General features: G+C 40.3%; 1 protein-coding gene across 2 annotated transcripts in view; it reads right to left on the minus strand.

Annotated features, from left to right (window-relative positions):
- Positions 1–10029: 10029 nt before the first annotated feature.
- The window catches only part of FAM110B (family with sequence similarity 110 member B), a 161492-nt gene continuing 146606 nt past the window's right edge, over positions 10030–24915 (minus strand). The window contains exons 5-7 of one of the 2 annotated variants that reach the window (XR_006172162.1): positions 20445–20581; positions 16011–16063; positions 10030–10092 (exon numbers count right to left, since the gene is read on the minus strand). The gene's annotated coding sequence lies outside the window, so the exon portion shown is untranslated. Of the gene's footprint in view, positions 10093–16010; positions 16064–16339; positions 17643–20444; positions 20582–24915 lie in introns of those variants that run through there. The other variant, XR_006172161.1, reaches the window with a different exon arrangement.

Genomic DNA, 24915 nt, shown 5'->3' on the forward strand with positions numbered 1-24915 from the left:
ACTTATGGAAAGGAGAAAAAAACCTTTAATTAAAGAGTATAGATCATAGGATACTACATTTATTGAAAGGCATGGATCCGTAAAGAAGTTTAGGTGACTACTTCATGGGAAATCAGGGAGGGAAAGAAACCTTTGGGGACACCACAGCTAGTTTTAAACCTGTATTGCTTAGTGATGAATATACTTAAATTACATTTAGTTGATTTTTGCCATTTCATTTTACAATTTCATTTGAACGAGTAGGAAGGAGTCCCAAAATTCACTTTTTAGGAAAGATATTTCTGCAGAAGAGGAGCATCTGAGAAAAAAATAAGAATGTGCAATATATGTGTCACTTGAGTGGTTATGCTCTAATTAAAGGAATTAATCCTAGGCAAGCTTACATAAGAAAGGAAGAAACTGTGGAAGCTCAGTGTGTTTTTCTGCAATACCGATTTTATTGGACATTTATGCCTTCGTCCAGACAACATACGTGGGATGTAGAATATAAAATAAGTCTGGAAAAATGCTGTGCATCTGCCTCTCTTTTGTTCTGAGAAAACCGCAAGTGTGGCTTCCACCAGATTTCAAAAGACCAATCTAAGTTGGTTAAAGATGTGAAACCCTGGAATTGTTTAAATACTCCAGGAGTGTTAAAGTAAAATGTTTAAACCCAAAGAACAGGACCTTTCAATATTCATAAGTATTGCACTATTTGAACAGGCCTTCTTGAAGCAGAGAATGTGCAGGGAACAGGTCTCCCTTGAAAGAAGGCTTTTGCAAAAAGCTGGCATTTGTGTTAAAATTGCTCTTTAATTCAGACTGCACCTATCTAACAAGCCTCACATCACTTTGTAAGACACAGCAACTGCTTATCAAGCAGGGAAAATGTCAAAAAGTGTCATGGTTTATTTGCCAGAAAGAGGGGAAAGGCACTCAACAGTACAACAGACCTGACCCAAGGCCCTTAAAATTTCACAAGAGAATTTTAAGTCCTGAGTGACTCACCTTCAGGAAATCATGGAGAAGAACAAGGTGCTTCATCAACCTCTCCTGACTATGGTGGTGCATCTGTACTGTTTTGCTTATTGTTTTCTCTCTAATCTCCATCTGGTGCTAGTAGCAGCCAAATGTTGATTTCTCATTTGCTTTTGCCACTGAACAAAATGGGCAGTTTTACAGGCCCTCTTACTCTCAACATCACCAGCAACAGCATTAAGAGTTCTCTATACTGTAAGTGCTAGTTAAAAACCTTGCATCCACACACCAGTGCAATCAAAATCTGAAGCAGTGTCACCCAGGCGTGCTCCAGAAAGATAAGGTTGGTATAGTGGGCTATGGGGCTTGAGAAAGGGAAGGAACTGTGGGCTTTTCCATGTATGGGAGAAGGTTTTTAAACACAGAAGGACTCGGGGGATATGAGGCATAGGGATGTGAAGCTCTTCTTTTTGGAAGGAACTGATGCATGAAAAAGAAATGGAGGAGGATTTTTTTTCTTAAAATAGGAGAACTGGAATTATCTCTGAGTGAGAATTGGTGGAGCTGAAGCAATAAAGGATGCCAGAGAGAAAATCCAAAGTAATGCCAGGTCTGTGTTGTCTGGCTACATTCAAGAAAAAAATCTACATCTGGATGATGTAGATTGGCTCACATCTTCTAAGCATCAAGAGATTTTGGATCTAATATCTTGTGAGCTCTCAGCAGCAGGCCCAAGTCCCTTAGCTGCCTTTAAAAATCCTAGCTGCTGGAAAAAAATGTTATTTTTGGAGAAGGATTGAAATATCCTACCTACACTGTAAATATCATAGCTTTTAAAACACCACAATGGAACATTTCAGGTGGTCCGGTCTTGTCAGCTATGCTGGGTGGATTCCAGTTTGAGGCTTCCTGCAATGCTTTGTGTTGATGTAACTGTAGGTGTTAGGCCATGCAAATGTCTTTGGAGAAGAGAAGCCTGCAGTCTCACTTTTCTGTATATACATATGGTCCATAAATGTTTCATCTGAGAGTGCTTCATCTAGCTGTCTTCCCTGTATTTCCTTTGTGAAATGAGGTAGGCCTGGGGGATTTGTTCCATGAAGCACCAAATGAACCTTGCTGTTGTAAGTGATGATGCTGTTATATATTACTTGGATTTATTTTGTGAGTATTATGGTTATTTATACTATGACTCAAATATTTGTTTTTAAAGCTATAATCAATGTAGGACTAAACCTTGAAAATTTGTAAATATTCTATTTTACAAGCTTAAGGCTAAGTATGGTTATTTTTATTATGTTTAAAAAAAATGATGAAGAGAATAGATAACTCTTTTTTTCCTCTTATTGCCATAGACATTTATATTCATATTCACCAAAGGCAGCAAAGACATAAAAGCCTATACAATAGCCCATTCTATGCTGTTCCAAGAATATGTCATGTGGCCACATACTGAACAGGGCTGTGTGCAATAGAGCAGACTTAACTGAGATGACTGGGGAAAATGTTATCATTAGCTCAGCAGGCAATCAACATTAGGAGACAGAAAACACTTGGGGAAGCCAATATGATTAAATCACTACTTGCTAGTCACGACTTCATTACATTTTGTGTCCAAAAATATCAATGCAGTTATTGAAGACAGAACCAGCAAACTGCGCAAGTGCCACAACTTTGGCAGAGAAGGAAGTATCAGACTTATCTCCTACTATTCCTTCAGGCTAAGAGACAAAAAGCTTTGATTAAAGGAAATGATATCGTGGGATTTTTCTAAGCAGCATTCAGTGTACATCATAGAAAATTCAGCAGTGGAAATGAAGCAAATTATTAAGTAGGTATTGCTAGGAAGACTAATGTTTCAAAACAATCCTCATGATTTCCACAGTAAAGAAGAGGATCCTCACTCTTTGATCATTAGAACACTTTAACAATGAACACTATGGCTACATGGTGCCAGGCAGTGACTTGCAGTGTGTCACTGCACATTACAGAGCATCTGTACTGTTTTCTGGCCCCGCATGGTAAAATCCATGTAACACTGGACAATAATGGAGGAACCAAACAACTCGGGCACTCAGGTTTCCACGACCCCTCTATACGAGACACTTCATCATGGTGGCCCTGCTAGGCAGGGGGGTTGGAACTACATGATCCTTGAGGTCCCTTCCAACCCGGGTGATTCTGTGATTCTGTGATTCTGTGATTTTGTGTTATGGATATAGCTGGAGTTGCATGTAAACCTCTGTAGAAGAGAGACCAAGTGGCACTGACCTTCTTGTATCTGGTAGCGCTTAACATTTGGCTCCACTAGAACTTAATTTTCCTAGAGAGATATCATTAAAACTATCCAAAACAGAATAGCAATGAATTAATGGGGGTACCAGCTGTTGAGAGTCTAAATTTACTTCTATGCTCTCTTTTGTTTAACATAACTTTTGCCCAAACTGTACAACATACTTCAGTGTGTACAACATACTTCAGAACAACAACTTTTGTTGTTCCAAGCCGCATAAGCTACTACCTTTACTCCAATTTAGTGTCCCTACTTGTCATGTTAGGCACTGATGTTACTGTTGCTTGAAAATAATTTAAAAATAAGTAAATAAAAAGGACACATTCCTCACTGCAGTGTATGTAATATTTAAAATATTTGCATACATTCCCAGGTACTGAATATTGTGCAGCCAGGTGATACAAAAACATCAACCTGTGAACATTATCAGAAGAAGAAATATATACAGGTTATATAATGAAATTCAGTGAAAATGAACAAGTTACCAGACAATGCTTTAAAATGTATCCTTAACTGTAAAGGATGGGACTGTACATTCTCCCTACGTCCCTACAATGAAAAAGAACTGTACTGGTGCAAATGTAAGAGACACAAGAGATATACTGGTTGCTGTAGCAGAACAAGAAGATGGTTTTCTTAGCAATAAGAATGATGACAGAAGAGTATCCATTATCTTCCCTTGCTTTCTTTTCAGTAAATTCTCATGTTTGCTGGCTTGCATGAAGGATCAAATGCCTAATATTTATCTTCTACTGATGTGAACAGATGCAGAGTGAATAGATTGTATATTGATTTATCTCTAGGAAACTTTACAGGTACAATCAGAATTTAAACTTAGAAATATTAATTATTTTAATGTTAGTGTACATTTCCTGATTAACTCTATGGGAAAACATTTGCATTAAATAATTGGCATGGCATTTAAAATGATGATCATTGGTATCATCTATACTGATGTCAGTCTCATTCTGTTAGTTTACATGAATGCATTACAATGAATTTTTAAATTTTGCAATTGGAAAATCACTTAAGAAAGGATTCATACTGCATCCTTAATTTAATACCTAAGAAATCAGCATTTTTCAGGTACTAATTCCTTTCTGTATTCTTTTATGGATCCTTTTTTGGTGAATATCCACACAGAATAAGTAAGTACCTGATTCTCATAGAACCTGCTTCTCATTTACACTGATACTCAAACACTTCTGTCAACATGAAAGAACTTTAAACCACGTACATTTTCTTCTCAAGATATAAGAAAAATTGACTTGTTTTTGTCTGGACATAAATAAAATATGTGTAATAGTTGTTGTTTTTTAATAGAGATAACAAATCTAATCTAAACTAAATAGATTTAGGGTTTTGTAATCTAAAATGAGATTTTCTGTTTAAAAAAGTAGATGAAAGTACAAATAGATGCAATGTACAATTTTGGGTGCCACAGTATAGGAAGACCACAAAACTAACGATTAGAGAGAGTCTAAAGGAGGGATGCAGAGATGGTGAAGAGTCCAGAGGACAAGATGTATGAGGAGAAGGTGAGCTCCCTGGGTTTGCTCAGCCCAGAGCAGAGGAGCTGAGGGGAGCCCTCATGGTGGCTGCAGTTTCTTACAGGGAGTTGAGCAGCAGAGCTGAGCTCTGCTCTGTGTGACAGTGACAGGGCAGAGGGAACGGCATGGAGCTGCATCAGGGGAGGGCAGCTGGGGGTGAGGGAAAGGGTCTGCACCAGAAGGAGGTGGGCATGGAACAGGCTGCCCAGGGCTGTGGGCACGGCCCTGAACTACCAGAATTCAAGAATCATTTGAACAACGCTCTCAGACATAGGGTTTGATTTTTGAGTGGCCCTGTGTGAAGCCTTGCTCCTTGTGGGTCCTTCCAACTTAGGAAATTCTATGATTCTGTGAAAAAAAAAAAAATAATAATAATCTATATTGCTGTCCTTGAGAGAAGAAAAACAATCTGATCTCTGCATGTTCCTTGGTTCTAACTTCTTTGATTTCCTTATGAACCTGAAAGAACTGTGTTGCAAGAAGCATGGTGCTGGAGTTTTTTAATGACCATAAAGCATTCTGAACAAAGCTGAGGTGTGCAGGGCATGCATCCTTACTGTATGGAAAATATATCCAAAATGGTATAAGTAGCATGTCCTGAGATATTCTGTGCCTTGTAGGATGCATGTCCTGAGATTATACCTATGTTCTGAGATGTTCTGTTCCTTGTGGGATGAATAGTGCAAGTGGGATGAAAAAGGACATACGGAGCAACAAACACTGCGCAGAGCAAAAGGAAAATCCCACAGAAATGTATTGCCACAGGTGCTCTGTAATACTCTTCTTTCAGGAAGAGTATTTTTCTCTTACATTCAACAGATGCAACGGCAGTCGGATGCACTGAAAGCACAGTGCGTGACTAAAGTTTGACTTAAGTGTGATGCTGCTCAATGCTTTAATACCTACAGTAAATTCCTGCTTCAGTGTGAACCAGTAATCCCCGTAATTCAATTTAACACGAGAAACCATGATTCCAGTTCTTCTGAAATATTTTCTATGGCTGAAAATATATGGAACATTTAAGTGCTTTGCATCATTACTGGTCTCAATACCATTTTTTCCATAATGTGTTTGAATGTGGCTGAAAGACAGTGCTTTAATTGCTGGGCAATGGATCAGATGGCAAACATGTAAAATGCACTGGCCCCAAGCTAGTCTGTGAGAAATTTCTTAGAAACAGTTCTGTTCTTGTGGTATGAAGTATAGGTGAGTTTAATTTGAAAAGAAGGATTTCCCATGAAAATCAGAGCCTCTAAAATCCTAAGGGAAATGAGAGATGAATTTCCTCTTTTCTTATGTGCTTCATCTTTCAAGCCAGCTTGGAGCAGAATCCCAGATTTGATAAATTCACATGGAGTCATCAACCTCACAGCCTCTCAGAAGAGTTTGAAATAGGACACTCTTTTGTTGATCTCATTCTGTTTTGTATGAAAGCATGAAGCTATCAACAGCTCATGTGCGTTTCATGGGTTAAGAATGTCTCTCACACTCTGTAGAGGTTATCAAAGTAAAGTCAAGTCTTTCTAATACAAACTTTTTCCAAGAGTTTCAGGCCAATAGCTTCCTTTTCCTGAGGATGGACAACATTTGAAAATTACATCCGTTGTCCTGTACAAACTTAGTTCACCTGTTTTTTTCAGGCTCTTATTCTGCACATAGAGGGCAACTCTCATTGTTTTTTGATTAATTTCATGAATCAGAGAGATTTGTAAGATTGTGTCAATGTACATCCTCCATTACCAAGGGAAAAAATGGTTTCATTTTAATGACTTCATTAGATAGAGGACCACAGTGTTCTCCAGCTCGCTGCTCCCAGTAACAATTTTCTTTTTAGCTCTGAAATTACGTTGTAACTCTTTATCTGATCTTTGAAGGGCGGTGTGTTACTGCAAGAGGAAGCACAAACTAAATGCATGCTCTTAGGAATAGTTTTCCTCTATATATTCATAATGCCTTTTTGTTTACTGGTACTCAGTGCTGTCAACTGATATATCTGTTGATATTATGATACATACTTTTCCGTGAAGAACATAGAAAATGCTATGGATAGTGATTTTTGATGCTGTAAGTCATGTAACAGCAGCTTTCAGTGATTCACCAAATATTATTTGAGAAACTAGTAATGATAATAATCTTATACTCTAAAGTAACCTCATCTTTTCTTCTCCAAGATGTCACACCATGAACTGTGGGATATATTGTGTGACCATAAGGTGTTGCAAAAGCGCCTTGGAAAAGCACTGTTATATTGAGTGAATAATGGAGTAGATTCACTTAGTGAGAGCTTTTTGCCGGTGTTCAGGGAGAAAAGGGGTATGCCTGCTGTGCTGCTCCACAGCTGAACCAGACCTATGCAAGCAATCCTGATCCAGCTTATCACACAAGAAAGATCTGCATGCAGCTCTACAGACCTTCGTGTCCTCCAGACTGCCAGTTCCTTACTCTACATCCTTCAGAGGCTTTGTTGAGATGTAGCTACCTCTAGTTTCTTTCTTATGCAGTCCTCACTGACTTTATTCTCTTGTCTCCAGCTGTTAGGTTGAGTGCCCTGTTCCAGAGAGTGAGAAAGACCACCAGCCTCACTACAGACAGTTGCTAGGTGGAAGTGCTACAGTTCTGCTAGGCAAATGAGAATGCAGTAACTATACATAAAACATGGGACACAGGTACGCCTTCAAGAATCTGACATCTTTTCAAGATTGTGGCTAGCCATAGCCAATAGCCAAAAACCCAAAGGTTCTTGCTGAGACCTTTGTGGAAAGGAAGGAAGTTGAGGACAGAGGACAATATGTCAAGGCAGTGCTGAGGATGCTCTGATGATTGAGAAAGCATAGCATTTGGTAAAATGTCACAATTCATTTGTGATCATGCAGAAAGTACCCTTTCTTCTCAAACTGTTCACAGACTCATGGGAGAATGCTTGCAGGGAGTGTCAGACATTACTTGTGGTGGCAATAGTGCTTAGATTGGGTAGTGGCATTTCCAGGTTTTCAGATCAAATTTTAAATATCACAGCTGGTAGTATTTCTAGCATAAGTTGCAAAAACTATTCTGATAAAACAACTCATCTCTTCTTTCTATGCAGGATAAATCAAATTCCCTTCAGCTTGCTGTTGAGTATTCAAGTCCACAATTCAAAAGCTGTGTTTTTGTCTAAGCAGGATAGATGTTAAAAATCTCCTCACTAGTATATGGAACAGCTTCACCTTTCTGTCCTTGGCCACAGATTCCCATGTGAGCTATCTTCCACCTTTCACTCTCAAAGTAGCTACACGTCAGTGCCAGTGATTGTATATCATTGAAATGCATTCTGTCATCCTTTGATGCCTGAGGAACTCTGGATATGCATTATTCAAAAAAGAAAAAGAACCTTCCACGACCTAGAGTTTATCTGTTTACCTTATCCCTCCAGAAAGCAGAGAGAACTTGCACCATAACTAGTTAGAACAAAGAATTTCAGTGATACTGTCTGAAGTGTTGCATTTAGCAGGCAAAATTAACACAAAACTAGACAGCACAAATTCACAAAGCATTCTTGTCACACAGTTTCAGCATTTTCTCTTGTTCATGTCTTCAGTATTTTGTCCACAGGATAAATATATATATATATAATAAAATTTTATTTATATTTATATATACACATATAAATATATTTATAAACTCCACTCTCATTGCTTTGGCTATGTTTAAATTCACTTAAAGTGGATACTGTCATGGCTGAGGCAATGGGAACGCATTCAAACACAATGTAAGGCTGTACTAGTTTTTTGCTGAGTGTGATTTGTAATACTGCCTGCAAAGTTATTCCTGACTGTCCAAAAGACTCCATCAGAGTGTGATGCTGTTACAAGCTTCTTTATACCTTCAGTGTGGTCTCAGAGGGATGGTCCTTCTTTTATATTCTCACAGACTTCCTGAGGAACTAATTTATCTTCACAGAAGCTTTCATAATTAAAAATCTGTCTATGAGCAGTTCTGGGTACAGATATATTCCTTCACATGGGGATTTTTGAAGAAGTCTGAAGAGTCTATTTTTGTTACTTTTTTTTTTTTTTATAAGCACTTATCCTGAAGACTAATTAGTGTGACCTGAGAGTACACTGAAGCTGTTGTCTAAGTCTTCTATTGCAGGCTGAGGTCAATGTTCTGATGAAGAGAGCAGGAATGAAGCACAAGAAGCTTAATTTGGGATAGCTGAAACTGTGCGAGACTGAGAAAATGTCCTGTGAGGTAAAAGTAGTTTGGGGGAAGGAAGCAACCTTGGGAAAAAATGCAACTGAGCATCTTTCAGAAGGAACAAAAAATTGAGACTAAAGCTCCAAATGGGATAGGAACAGGACCAGAGGCTAATAAGTTCAGACCTCTCTGTCACTGAAGGCACAAAGCATTTACCTATCAGCAGAGAACAATGAGCTGTCTGTACTTGAGAGGAGTAGTTTGTATACAGTTAGGCATCTTGTAAATGCCTATGATTATTACTTTCCACATGCAAGAACATCATTTTGACAATAGAACCCAGAAAATGAACCATAAAATACATTTGATGAAATGTTGAAATAAGTATTTCCCAAATTATATAAATTGCAAGTAGGCATGAAGGGGACCTGATTTTCTACATGACTGCACATCCGATTTCAGGAAACTACTAAGGAGTGTGCAGCTTTTGTTGGGTAACAGAGTCCTGTCAGAAGCTGCTACCTTCAAGAACACTGCAGTGAGCCTTATGGTTCATATGGCCTTGTACATGAACCAGGATGTTACCATCTGCTGGGCTTTTTTCTTTTCTTTCTGCCTTTTTTTTTTCTTTTTTTTTTCTTTTTTTTTTTTTTTTTATGAAACTCATGGTAACAACGATGTATGAAGTTAGCTTTCACATCTAATACTGCTTCCTAATCAAAAGAGAGAAAGACTTTATCAAGGCCTTTTGTATAGATGAGACTTGTCAACAAAGCAGATGAATAGATGTTTTTATTGAAGTCCCAAGGCTACAGAAGGATTATCTTTCTACCTGAAGTCAGACACACTGAAATAGAAGCGTGTTAAATAAAACCTGAAGTGTAAACTAAAGACTGCTTTCACCTCCAAAACAGCCTAAGTGTAAAGTTAATTTAACTCCATTCACTGTGGTCTGTAGTTTCTTAAGAGTTTATTAAATTAAAATTGGCTGGACACACACAGCTGCAATGTTGCCAAATGGAACAAAAAATCCCATGTTGTACTCTCTTATCTGGTGAAATCACTGAGCTGAGGAAATGGTCCTCAGCTTATTCTGTCTCCCAAACTGCCTGGGAACTGCAAAAGAAAGTGCAAATCAGTCAATGCCAAAAACATACCAGAGACCCTTGTAACACTTGAGCGTAGATGATTTCAGTTCCTGTGCCTGGGAACACTCCTCTGCGTTGTTTAACTTACTAGGGGAGAGGTCTTTATGTGAGCATATTTTTTACAATTAATAAATGTGAGCATTTGAGAGGGACTGGAGCTACATGTGACATCTAGAGTGAAATCTGGAATAGCATTTTCATTCCTGTATAACTATTCAAATTGTTTTCTATTGCCTCTGATTCCTAGATCTTAGGTTAAGGCTTTCTGAAGTCCAAACAGATATAGGGGCCTCTGTTAGCAAAGAAACTATCACATCTTATCAATGTACTTTTTAAGGAGTATTTATAGTGTCCATTATTAGATGATTGGACTTGCAAACAGGGATAATTACGTCTTTCTCATAACAAAACTAGCCCATAGAGACATTGCAGGCAATTGTGTTGAATTTTTTCACAGTGTTCGCTTCCATTACATATCAAACAGACTGGGTGATGATCTGCTTTAGAAAAGATGGAGGAGTATAAGAACTAACCTAACTTTTCATATTAATATGTTTGGGGAAATAGGTAGAACTTTGAGAACAGCTAAAGGTGAGCTGTTGTGAATTTTCAAACAAAACAGTCATTTATCCATTAGATTTACAGCATTTCTACAGAAATGTTCATATGTTACTTTAATCTCAGGAGGGCTCTGATACTATTCCTTGCTAGCAGGAACATCATGCTGTGAATTACAAGTAAAAACATCATTAAAATGGAATATGAAACTACATGGTTCACACAGGGTTGTTGTACATATAACACACATAGAAAAAGCCAAGAGAACTTGGTTATGAAAAGAGAAGTGGAAAAACCTCATGCAATTATATTTAGGAGATGTTTTAAATTGATGACCTACTTTTGTATAGAAATATACATATTCTTTTTCTGCACAGAAAGTTAAGACAGTTAAGCTTACTTATGTATCCTTAGGTGTGTGAAGTTATACTGTACTCATTCTCCATCAGCTTCAGCCTTTCAGACAAAGCAAGCACTGTTTGTCCTTAAGCTGTTAGGAGGTATTCACAACCACATTGCAAAGACAGACTGAAATTATCTTTACTATTACTCAGGATGTGACACAGGTATGAAACAAATTTCTATTTAGAGCACGCATTATGTTTTCATGCTAGCCTTAGAATAACAGAATTTTCCAAGGGAAGGGATTGACAAAAATCATCAAGTTCAACTCCCAGTTCTACGTAAGACCATCCAACATTCAAATCCTCTGTGTGAGAGTGTTGCTATCTCAAGTGCTCCTTGAACTCCAGCAGCTCAGTGCTGTCCCCATGGCCCTGGGCAGCCTTGCCCCACGCGCACCACCCTCTGATGAAGAATGTTTCCCTAACCCCCAGCTGCCCCTCCTGACACAGCTCCATGCCGTTTCCTCAGGCTCCATCACCATCATAGAGAGCAGAGCTCAGTGCTGCCCCTCAGCTCCCCTTGTGAGGAGCTTCAGGCCTCCATGAGATCTCTGCTCAGCTCGTCTACTCTGGGCTGAACAAACCAAGGGACCTGAGCTGCTCCCCTTAGCTTTACCCAAGCCCAGGCCAAAAGTTCCATTAATTTCACTAGGGTCAATGCAGCAAGCAGGAGCTTGCTCATTTGCAATCTCTTGCAAAAGCAAAATGGGAATAATTAAATCTGGTTCGATTCACTTCAGCTTATCCACCACCTTATCTTGTGGTAGAACTTGCTAGAGAAGATAAGAAGTGTTCATTTTAATTAAAATAAACATGTCCACATAGCTAGAGGAACTGTATCATTCATCATTCTGAAAAGCTACCACTTCTGCTAGACTAGATTTATAAGTGCTCTAATCAGAAGCCCAAATAGCATTAGGTAATTATCCCTTTTTAAAAAAAGTGGTTTGTAGAATCTATACTGAAATCACACCATTATAAATGAATTCAGATAGGTCAAAATGCTCTGAGTTCTTTGATTTTGCAACAGGAAGCTGGGAGCTCTGGGATATCTCTAGGTGAGATCTTGGGATCTGATTGTGCTAGAGGCTATCAGCTGGGACCCTCTCACGGAATGCACTTTTCTGTCTTGTCCTCTGCAATGACCATTTTTGCCAACAGAATTCAGCAGAAAAATATCAGAGGAATATTAAAATCCTCAGTTCACTGCAGGCAATCTCTAGGGAGAAGTATTATGTTGCAGAACTAGAGATTTGATAGCAAATGTGTGTATAATATAATGGTTTTGGCCACGGAGAGTAAACAAGCGAGGCCCAAACTCTTAGGTAGAGTGAATCTCATTGGTAACTTTGAATCATAGAATCATGGAGCCATAAAGGTCAGAAAAGATCTCCATGATCATGCAGTTCAACCGTTTACCTACCACCAATACTTCCCCACTAAACCATGTTCCTTAGTACATCTAAACGTTTCTTCAACACCTCCATGGATGGTGACTCTACACCTTCCTGCGCAGGCCATTCCAGCTCCTGACCACTTTTTCTGAGAAGAAATTTTTCCTAATATCCAATCTGAACCTCCACTGGCACAACTTGAGGCCATTACTTGTCATTCTATCACTATCACCTGGGTAAAGAGGCCAACCCGCACTTCATCTCAATCTCCTTTCAGGGAGTTGTAGAGAGCATCCACTAAGCGAGCAACTCAATCATAGAAGATCAGAATTTATGAGCATGTGCGTAATTGTAGGTAGGACTGAAGCCTACATTCAGAAATAAAGCGTGATATCTGTGTTGCTGCATACCAGTGTAAAGACAAAAACAATTCTGATCTGGGAGGTTGTTTTTATTGACTAGATAAATCATGATGTACTGTTTCCATGTATTTTCTGTAAGCACACTATCAGCCATCTTACCTGGATAGCAACAGGGGTAACTCAAGATGGATTTAATGAGATGTGTTTAAAGTACATTCATAACCAGATTCAACAGACATGATTTTTTTATTTCCCCAAGCTTCTGATAAAGCCAGTAACCAGCTGTGAAAGTTAATTATACATTAGGCTATAAGTGGCCAGGGCTGGCGGAGATTCTTCAACCTCTAGTATATTTCTATCCCTTGGCAACAACACAGAAGGTGGAAGGCTGAATTTCATTTCCCCCTGGTTTGATATATCTGTGGTACATCAATGTGTTGGGATCTGTTTTTATGTTGCAGTGAGTTTCAGATTTGCTTGCCAAAATTTTGCTTCCATAACGAGGAATACAGATTCTTGTTGGTATTTTCATGTGCATCTAAACCAGGTTAATCTCTACTGTTTGACTAATTTGCTGTTGCAGTAAACAATGAAGGATTTTTTTAATATATATCTTATTGGTGTGTCTCATGAGCTGTTTCTTAAAGAAGGACTCTTTTTTCTCATCAGATATCATTTACAGTTTTTCCACTTTATTTCATTTGTCATTTCAGGTCTAATTACTCCTTTATTAATATCTCTGTGATGCTCTACAACAGTTAAGATGCTGGTAGTGTTTGTAGCCAAAAGTATCCTATTTGGATATTACTGGACGAGATATTTGAAATTAAAATGGACATTTTGAGTGATCTGCTCCAATAGCAGTTATTACAATAAAATGATTTACTACAACCTGATAATGTAATCTCCTTTTCTCTGGACCTACGTGTATGCCTACTACAATTTCCTGGAAACAACTCAATCATATCAAAACCAGAATTTATTTTTTTTCTTCATGGAAGCTGTGTAAAGAATTCACTTAGGCCTTCTTTATCTTAGTGGTATGCTGTGGTTTCGTTGCTTCATTTTTCCCATAGATTGGCAGCAGAATGATGAGTAGGAATGACTGGATCAGGATAAGTGGGTACACTACAGTAATTCATTTCCTTCTGTACACGTATTTCAGAGGCTACGATTTTTTTCTTTCCTCAAACTAATAATTTATCATCATACAGTAGAAAGACGCAGTCTTTTTTTTTTCATTTTCCTAACATTCCTGGAAACAAATCAATTTTTTATAGAAGACAGATAAATGTTTACAGATAGTAATTACAATATTGTGATATGAAATATACCAGCCAATTGAATTGAGTGCCTGTAAATTTTAAGATATTTAAAGGAATTTTAAGATATTTTGCTGCATGTGCCTTTTCAAATCAATTTGAACCTGTCTCCTATTGATTTAGATTAGGGAGGTATCAGCTGTGAGGCTTTACAGATAGCAGGCTAGAAACGTTCAAAGGCAGAAGAAGATCAGTGTGTGACCCCATACCCACTCCACTCTTTCTTTTCCTAGTATCTAACCTGAACTCTCCACTGATGCAGCTTCAAGTCATTCCCCTAGGTCCATCCTGCAGGCTGCCAGAAGGGCTCCCCTCAGCCTCCTCTGCTCTGGGCTGAACAAACCAAGGGACCTCAGCCTCTTCTCATACACACTGCCGTCTTGATCCTTCATCATCTCTGTAGCCCTCCTTTAGACGCTCTCAAACAGTTTTATATTCTTATATTATAGTGCCCAAACCTGCATAGAGTACTCAAAGCGAGGCTGCAGCAGCACAGAACAGAACAATCCCTTCCCTCAGTCTGGCTGGTGGTCAGATGATATGTGGCTATGGAAAGTAAGGGCAATGAGCTGGGAAGAAAGAGTGTGGGGCTCATAGGAGTTGTGTTTTCAGCATACGAGCACAAACACAGCACTGTGGGATGGGAACTGTGCTTGCACGTGGACATGGAGGACTCCAGTGTCCCGGTCTTTCTTTAGAGGAGCACTTTTGTGTCTTTGGCCAGACAAATGTAAGGCTTCTCATACACAGCCTGCAGATGTGAAGTGTGCAAGCCTGCTGGACTGCCTGGAAAGCCCATTTTGTATATCTTAACATCTCCTAAGAGAGCATTTCAGCAGGTGGCACCGGCACAGCATCTGTCCCATGCTGTAGTACCACCAGGAAGAACGGATACCTCTTGCCATGAGAGCTGCTTTTTAAGCAAATGGCCTGCTGCTGATAAGGGGATGTTTCATGACTGCCAGCCTCAGACTGGGAAAGTAATTCATCTTCAGCCATAGACGAGGTTAATAAAAATCAGGGCTTGTAAGGGTGATAAATTGCTCATTAAAAAGTTGCACTGATAGTCTGCTCCTAATAAAACTTCAGCATTTCTCTTCCACTGCGATGCTTTCATATAGGAGGCTGATAAAATGATAACACTGCTTCTGGGAAAATTATCCTCTCACAGTAATTCAAATGCAACATTTCACCACAAACACCTTCTAGTGTTTTTGTATGAGAAATGTTATTAGGCTGTGTATTTCCTGGGACTGATTTACTTTTGCCAATTTTCAGACCCTCATTCTTCTCTGAGCACATCGCCAGCTGCACCCTGACTTATGTGCTATTTAATTTTTTTTTTCCCTTCGTGTTTTCTTTTTTTTTTTTTTCCCCCAAATACTTACAGTTCTTAATTTCCCAAGCCCCCTCCCTCTTTGTGCCTGAGCCCTTTTCCCCATTAGCTCCCTCTCTTCCTTCCAGGAGACCGCATTCTGCCTCCTTCACATCTGCTTCATCGGAGTGCATCTTCAGCATCAGTGAAGTTACATTCCAAGTGGCATCAAGAACTCTGCAGGTCTGCCCATCCTTGATTTTCACCCAGAAGCTTTAGCCAGTAAAGCACATGCTTACAGACAAAGTGAACTCCAGCAATTTCAATCAATCTACACTGACTGTAGAACTAGAACAGGTTTAGCTTGCGCATCTGATTGCCTCAGTTTCTTAGTTATAAAGCAGAAATCCAACACTTGCCAGTTATATTGGGATAAATTTGTTTAAAACTGTGAGCTGACATAAAACACTAAGTAATTTGTACAGTTATGGGCACTTTCATCTCAAAGGCAGCTTTAGAAACAACTCTTACCTAAGTGAAAAACTGTAATGAAGGAAACGTGTTGGTTGTTTCTTGCTTAAAACCTGAAAAATATGCAAATGGATACCATTAAGAACTTCTGGAACTGCTGTTTAATATGCTAACTCTATAGCCAGCACAAATACATTTCCTTCCATACATTTCTTATTACCACATAATTCCACAGAGATCTGAGTTCCAGAGTGAAAATTCAAATAATATAAAATAAAAACATTGTTAAGTATTCTGAAAAATCTCTCTGTAAGATACAGCTTCAGAGCAGCTTTTTGTTTTTATAAATTTCATAAAAGAAATATTTTATTTAGTTCTCTGCATCCTGCATTAAAAGAGGGAAGTATAGGAGTCACCATAACAACTGTACTACCACCAAAAAAAAGTAGCATTTTCTTAAAGCAATACATAAATCTAGCACGATAAACATATATTTGAGGCTTAGTGTCAAAGATTGATGGCAATTACATCAGTGTTGCAACAATAAAAGGAAAGGAGGAAGCAAGCCAACATCGTTAGTCGCAATACTCCTGGGGCTGCAATTCTTTATTTGCCTTTTCCTCACCTCGTATGCACCTAGCCAGGCATATTCACTGATATTTCCCAAAGTACCACGTGATACTTTTGATTCTATTTTTTCCTAGTGCAACACTTGAGAAAATGCTGCATGAAACTGACAAAGTGCAGCAGAGGACAAGAGCAGGTCCTTTGGTTTCAGGAATAGCTGGATTTCTCAGGCTGATTACCCGTATGGAAAAGCTGGCCCACCAACCCATGCATTTTAGGTAAATGAGTGATCTTAGAGGAGGTCAAGACCTGGAAAATGGGTGGAACTTGGAAGTAATCTTAACGTGTAATAGCACTACTGAACTTCTTATTTTAGGATCGAAACAGACACCTCATTATCTACACCAGTCCCTTTTTCCATTTATAAAGGAAGCAACATTTGTTGTAAACAAGAAAGCAATCATATCACAGCTGGAGTATTCCCTAGTTTATTCTTAAGCTAAAGTGAAGCTAGATAGAATAATCACAACATATCAATGTTGGTAAACAAAGCTAATTTACACATACTGTCTCATTCCATACATCTAGTGAGCTGTCTTAATCTCTTGCGATGTTTTCAGTCACAAGATCATGCACGTAGTGCACAACAGACCTTTTTATCCTTCAAGTCTTCCATTTAGCCTCTTGAGGTAGATAATACCTTAGCTCATCAACATGACAAGGATAATGCTCTAATCAAACACTCTGGTGGGCCATTATGGCACACAATAACAGGTGTTCTTGATGACTTTATCAGACATGCATCAGAACATTCCCTTTCAACAGAGGAACAAATTATTTCCATTTAATGCAAAGCTTCAGGATATACTTTAGGAAGGCTAGAATACAGGGGACAAAATGGAGAGACAAAATTATTATGTCTGCAGTGACACATAATAACACCTTTTATAATATACGCTGTTTAAATTGAATTCATGTCATCATTCCTTTCCAGGGTTTCCAGAAGAGTTTCCATGGCCCAGTGTGGGAGCTGGGAGCATACAAATAGATGCCAATTCCATCAGGTCACTTGAGATCTGAAAACTGCCCAGAGCTGTACCACTTCAGTGTGTGATTTTGTTAGGACTGGCAAGAAAAAAAAACAAAGATCAGGTTGAGGAAGCTGATGTACCAGCTCTGTTTGAAGGTAAGTCTGAGAGACTACACTGAGCAGTGTGTGGCAGGACTGCTTCTATTTTCTGAAATAAATAGCTCTGCTGGGTGTTGGGCAGACTGTCTGTCTGATTTGTTTGTGGAGGTATCCTGATAGGTTTCCAGTGCCACTGAAAATCTATCCCATGCATGAGTATGAGCAAACCTCTGCTCATCATTTACATGTATATTTTTACATGCCATAATTTTGCTTATAGATGAAAGAAACAAGGCAGAGTATGCTGCGCACACCCTAGATATGCAGAAGAGTGCAAGTAATTTTATAAATTAGAGTAATTTCTCTCAGGTTGAAGCTTGAACTAATGAAGACAGGTCCCGGATGACTGGAGGAAGGGTCACGTCACTCCCATATACAAGAAGGGGAGCAGGGAGGACCCGGGGAACTACAGGCCGGTGAGTCTCACCTCCGTGCCTGGGAAGATCATGGAACGGATCCTCCTGGACAACATGCTCGATCACATAAAGAATGAGCGTGTGATCCAAGACAGCCAGCACGGCTTCACCAAAGGAAGGTCATGCCTCACTAATCTTGTGGCCTTCTATGATGGAGTGACGGCATTGGTGGACGAAGGGAAGGCGACTGATGTCATTTACCTGGACCTGAGCAAGGCCTTTGACATGGTCCCCCACCACATCCTCATCTCCAAATTGGAGGGAAGTGGATTTGATGGGTGGACGACCCGATGGGTAAGAAACTGGTTGAAAGGCCGCAGACAGAGGGTGGTGGTCAATGGCTCTATGTCCAGGTGGAGGCCGGTAACAAGTGGTGTCCCCCAAGGGTCTGTCTTGGGACCGGTGCTCTTTAACATCTTTATTAATGACATCGATGAGGGAATTGAGTGCACCCTCAGCAAGTTTGCTGACGACACCAAGCTGAGTGGTGCGGTTGATACGGTGGAAGGAAGGGATGCCATTCAGAGGGACCTCGACAGGCTGGAGGGCTGGGCTCGGGTGAACCTAATGAGGTTCAACACGGCAAAGTGCAAGGTTTTGCATTTGGGCCGGAAGAACCCCAGGCACCCGTACAGGCTGGGAGGAGTGGTCCTTGAGAGCAGCTCGGCAGAGAAGGACCTGGGGGTCCTGATGGACGAGAGACTGAACATGAGCCAGCAGTGCGCTCTGGCAGCTCGAAAGGCAAATGGGATCCTGGGCTCCATCAGGAGAGGGGTGGTCAGCAGGGACAGGGAGGTGATCGTCCCTCTCTACTCGGCTCTTGTGAGGCCCCATCTGGAGTACTGTGTCCAGGTGTGGAGCCCTCAGTACAAGAAAGACATTGAGATTTTGGAAAGGGTCCAGAGGAGGGCGACTAAGATGATCAGGGGGCTGGAGTACCTCCCCTATGAGGACAGGCTGAGGGAGTTGGGCTTGTTCAGCCTGGAGAAGAGAAGGCTGCGGGGTGACCTCATTGCAGCCTATCAATACCTGAAGGGAACCTACACCCACGAGGGGAGTAAACTCTTCAAAAGGGCTGACAACAGCAGGACTAGGGGAAATGGATCGAAGTTGAAGGAGGGAAGATTTAGGTTGGATGTTAGGGGGAAGTTCTATACAAGGAGAGTGGTTAGGCCCTGGAACGGGCTGCCCAGGGAGGTTGTGGATGCCCCGTCCTTGGATGTGTTTAAGGCCAGGTTGGACGGGGTCCTGGGCAACCTGATCTGAATGTGTGTGTTTGGTGGCCCTGCTAGGCAGGGGGGTTGGAACTACATGATCCTTGAGGTCCCTTCCAACCCGGGTGATTCTGTGATTCTGTGATTATGCATTTGAAGGAAACAGGCCTTACAGTGAAGGATTTCTTAAAATGTGAAATGTCTTCTCAGCCTCTCACCCTTTCCTCTCATAGTTTCTCACTTAATATTTTCCTATACAGGGAAATAGTGTATTAGGTCATTTACTATGTTTGAGGGATTCTTTCTTTGTTAGTACCTCTTCATTTTCTCACAGAGTAGTTGAGACTGAGTGGGAACTCTGGAAATTATCTAGTCTTACCCCTCTTACCCAGGCACAGCTGGTCAGAGTAGACTGCCCAAGCTTTTATTGATTTTGGTTTCTGAGGATGGAGACTTCACAGCCTTTCCCTGGAAGGGGGTGGCAATATACCATGCAATTTGCTGTTTTATCTTCCTGCACAGAGTAGCTGTTCCTACACGTAAAATAGAAAATGTCCCTAAAAAAAATTTAACAAATCCTCACATAAAAATGTTACAGGCAACTCTTCCTTGCAATTCTACAGCACATGGATTGTTAGTGAAGAATGGAAGACAACCAGTCGGCAGTCAATATTCTCACCACAGTCCAGGCCACTAGGAAGCACTACAGTGCTTCACTGTACATCACAGGAGACCACAGTGATGTTGCAGAAGTTCACCTGCTTTGAATTCTTGTAGGCAAGGTGCAAATGGCACTTCATTTGTATGTTGCAAGCCAAACATGCAGATGATTTCAATGAATCCCTAGAACACAGCTTAGATATCTTTTATAATATTCATTTAATGGAAGATCTCATAAATAATTTCCACACATGATGCAGTATCTACACATAATATATGCTGTCTGAGCAGATATGAGAATCCTGGGATCAAGCCAACCAGCTGGTGCAGCTGTGCAGGCAGTGACAAGGTTGGTGTCATAAAAAATGCCAGCCACTACATTTAGTTAGCACTCCCAGGAGGTGGATTAATTCATAATTAGGCAGCCATCTTTTAATAATTTACTCACCTCTTCCTCTGAGCTGAGGTGCAGCCATGATAACACAGGAAACGAGAGACGGCTTCAGTGAGCACAAATGCAAATCTCAAACGGCTTAATTAAATAAGGAAGTTGTTATTCATTCCAGTCGTGAGGCAATATTCACACTGCAATAAAAACAATAAAAATAAGCCATTGTGTTCCAGAGGACAAGCTAGTCAAGAAAATGCACTCTATATATCATGCGTTGACACTTTTGGAAGCATAAACTGGTTATGATTAACTCTAGAAGCGTTGCCTTGTCCTTTCCAAAACAGATGAGTGGATTTAGGAACTCATCCAGCAGAAAGGCAGCCAAGGGCTTTGCTACTGCCAACAAATGCTCTGTAAGTTCCTCCACATCGGTCTTACACTCGACTTCACCTCCGACCTGCAAGGAGATCTCATGCGCCCTCTCCCTCCCTGTTGTTTGCACTACTTGCCAGATGCTTTCTGGGTTTGCTAGAGTTTGTTTGTTCATTTCTGAAATACAAAGGAGCGTCACTGAGAGATGAGATGCCCTGTTTAGCTGGCTTGCTGAGGCAGGCTGCGAGGCCTGCCCCACACATTGAGGCCTGCCCTGCGGCTGGGTGCTGCGGGCACAGTGAAGCCCACTCATGGGGACTTCTGAAACCAGACAACGCCTCAAAGAAGCCAGAACAACTCTTCACAGGGAACTTGCCAATGAGCTTTTTATTTAACATTTTTGTGATTAAGTGCAAGCAGCTACTAATACAGCTGAAGCAGAGAAACACAATACTCTGACTTCTTTAATCATGATTCTGGCAGGACATGAAGAAAAAACTCAGTTTGGCTCAGTCTCATATGTTTCTCTCTTAAAATAAAGCTGTATTTCCAAACTCTGTACCAGCCTTGAGCACATACAGCTCTGCTTTGGAAGGGCCCCTTTTCCAAGAAGACAGCATTTCAATGCCCTTTGCTTAGGTCTCTTGCCATCCCTGATGTACATCTTCATATTTTTCCCATTTCATTTATTTACTGCTAACACAACTAAATATTTTTCAGCATGCTTTTATCTCCTGCCAATTAATTATTCTGACATAAAATAATATATGTTCCCAAATCCTAGCGTCTACTCTCTGGCATACGGCACAAGTGGTGGAAGGTATTTACACTCATCTCTGATAATGTGACCTTTTCTAGGGGAATAAATGCTCCAAAGATTCACAATTGCTACTCCATCACGTTCTCCCAACTGTGATTGCACTGCTTCAATTTTGTCTATAGCATTTTCTTCTCCAAGGTAAGGCCTTTGATACTCAATCCAATTTTTTTCATGACAGCTTGTGATTTGTCACCTTTCTGCTCATGAAAACAGTCTCCAGAGTGTTTTCTCTGCAAGTTTTTAACATCTTCCCAAAACGGGTTCTAGTCTTAAAATAAAAAAATGGTTGATTCAAAAGTTGCTCAAGTGTAGAAAATCTAAAATAATAGACTTTATAGAGGGAAACTTGTGTAACATGGAAAAGGAATATGATGTTAACAGTGCTTCCTTTGTAGCAGTCATGTTTCCTGGGAAAACGCTATTGCTTTTAGTGCAGGAATTAACAATTTTCTGAAATCTGTGATAAATATAACCGGCACTTGAGGAATACCTATTACCCAACCCAAAGGAACTATTTTTATCCTGAAATAGACCATGAGATCAAAGCCTTATAGCTTCTAGGCGTGGATTTATTTTTCACTTTCTCTTTGACAAGCAGCAAATACAGCCTTTCTACCAAGAGGAGTAGCCTTTTTTTGGCATGATGGATAAAGAATTTAATCATTTGCCTTGAGGCTCTGTCAGACATTCCTTACTGCTCTGTTGACAATGAAATGTCAAAAAGGTCCTTAGAGCACTAATTTCATTTTACTTATTTTCTTGCTCTCTAAGGAATGCCAATATAAATAGCTAATTGTTTTTAAATCTAAACATCAACCTAAGCAAATAAATTACCTGATAGCAGAGTGATATTTCCAGAAATCCTTCAGGCCAGCATAAGTGGGAAAAGGAACATGTCTGAAGGTAAGAGAGCTTGCCAACTTTCTGATAACAAAGGTCCAGTTAAATGATGCTTACTCCCTAATTTCTCCACTACAAAAAGACTGTCACTTCCCAAAAGTGAATCAGACTCCCAGATGTTTTTATCAGGGCAGAGTAACATGAATGCTGTGTATACAGCATACAGTAAGTATGGTCTATCTTTACTATGCATCACTCACCTCATTTGTATTCTGTTCCATCAATAAGCATACCAAAATTTTTTGTAGAACAGTTCTGGATTTAATGCCGCACAAGTGGTATATCTTAGTTCCTGAAACTGCTTTGCTGGCTGAGGTTTGCACTGGATCATGATCCCAGCACCAGATGTACTCTTCCCAGCCTTTTTTTATGTTTCCTTCTCCTTCTGTTACTGGAGATAAGGTGAAATTTGCCAGCTTCTTGAGTGTATGGATATTCTACATCTGTATATTTGAAACTTCTGCAAAAAGTTCACAAATACTGAGCCCTGTGTTCAGGCCGAGCTGTTTTCTGTTAGAAGAAAACATCTCACATGACCATGACCGAAGTCGTCTGGAATAAAAAGCTTCATTGGGAGGGAGGGAGTGCTGTTTCAAGTAGCACAAAGTTGCTCCTTTGGGAGCACTGCTATCTGAGATAGTCTCAAAAGAAAACAGATCCCATTCACATGAGCTCTGGGCTCACTTTCAGACACAAACCATAGTTGCAAACTGAACCAGAGCACTGCAATGGAACTTAGCCAGCTTCAGGAGTAAAACTGGCTACAAAGGCAGACTAAGCATCATAACTCAGAACCTGTTTGAACATGTGCTACATGCCTTATGATTCTTTGCATCTCAAAATCAGGGTATAGGCAAAAGACTGTAGGCTGCTGCTTAGCTCAGCAGGTCCTGCACTGAGAGGGGAACAATTGCAGCAACGGATGCTGGCAGCTACTGAGAGCCCCTTGTACACAGGACTCTCACACGTGCAAACACAAAAATACCACGTGTAGCTCAAGAAGCCCTTGAGCCAGAGATTGCTGGAGGAAGTGCAGAAGTGCAGTGGGAGGAATTGCTGCCTTCCCCTTCCCCCTGTTCCTTCACTCCCCCAGGACAGCTTCTACTAGTATAAATCTGTTAATAGGCTCAGTGGAGCTATGGTCTCCCTTGGTGTGTCCAGTCTTAATCATTGAAATACAAAGCATTTAATGCATAAATGCTTCACAAAAAAAGCATCACTGATGTAGTGAAGGAGGTATGACAAGGCCAACTGCTGTGCAATAGCCTTTCGCGCTATCTCTGTGGGGATTCGGGGGATTCTAAGCCTCAGAGGTTGTTTGTCTGCCAGCCTTTCTTGGTGACCTCCTTCCCACAAGAAGGGAGCATGTGATGCTGCCTGTTATTCATAGCTGCCAAGGAATACTGCTCCCAGGAGTAAGGAAAAGGAGAGGAAAAATTTTCACACAGTCCCTTCTTCCCAACGAGCTACACACAAGGTCTGTTTGGCATGGTGAATTGTTACTTGAAGAAGGCTTGTGAAGGTAGACAATTGCTTCTGTCATTTAAAGCTGACTAGAATTTCTGCAAATGACAGTAACAACTCCTTCTTTTTCATTTCACACAAAGAAGTTATTTAGCACCTGGCAGGACTTGAGCAGCAAACTGGAAGGGGTATCTTGTACCACTTCACTTCAGCCCCTACATAAGGGAAGCAACAGCTCTTGAATAATCTGTATGTCTCCCTCCCACATGCCATAGTAGTGTATGCACCTGTACAGTAAATGAATATACAGATGATACAGTATATTCAAGAGCTTGGCTTATGTAAGGATTATACTAGAGCAGAAAAGGACACTCACCCTGTCCTGGGCTTGCATAGGTAACTCCAGTGGAATGGATCTCCAGAAAAGAAACCTTCCCTGCTGGCAGTCAGCTCTTAAATGGGTCTAGGAGAAGTGGAGCCAGGCTCCACCCCTTCCAGCAGCACAGGTGAATTGCCTTCACCTGTGCTCCCATGGCTGACTCATTGCTCGCCTCAGGTGATCAATCAGAGGTTCAGGCCATGATTCAGTGGTCCCCGTACAGTACCAATGAAGAAAAGAAGCTTTTGGCCTAAAGCAGTCACCAAAATTACAGATGAAATGACAGCATCTATCCATTCATTTGTAAGGTGAATGGATATTCATCAGAATAAACAGGCATTACATAAAAGTCATTGCATAGCCATTATCTTCACTGTAAATGTTGTATGAACAGTGAGCCAAATAACACTATTATTCTTCTAAATAGCTTTAATTATTTATTATTTTGTATTATTTTTTGTTTTTATTGATGTCATTTACCTGGACTTGAGCAAGGCCTTTGACATGGTCCCCCACCACATCCTTATCTCCAAATTGGAGGGATGTGGATTTGATGGGTGGGCCACTCGATGGATAAGAAATTTGTTGAAACT

The sequence above is a fragment of the Centrocercus urophasianus genome, unplaced genomic scaffold (assembly GCF_019232065.1).
Source record: "Centrocercus urophasianus isolate 14NV4802_14NV808 unplaced genomic scaffold, USGS_Curo_1.0 seq_11, whole genome shotgun sequence".
NCBI classification, from domain to species: domain Eukaryota; kingdom Metazoa; phylum Chordata; class Aves; order Galliformes; family Phasianidae; genus Centrocercus; species Centrocercus urophasianus.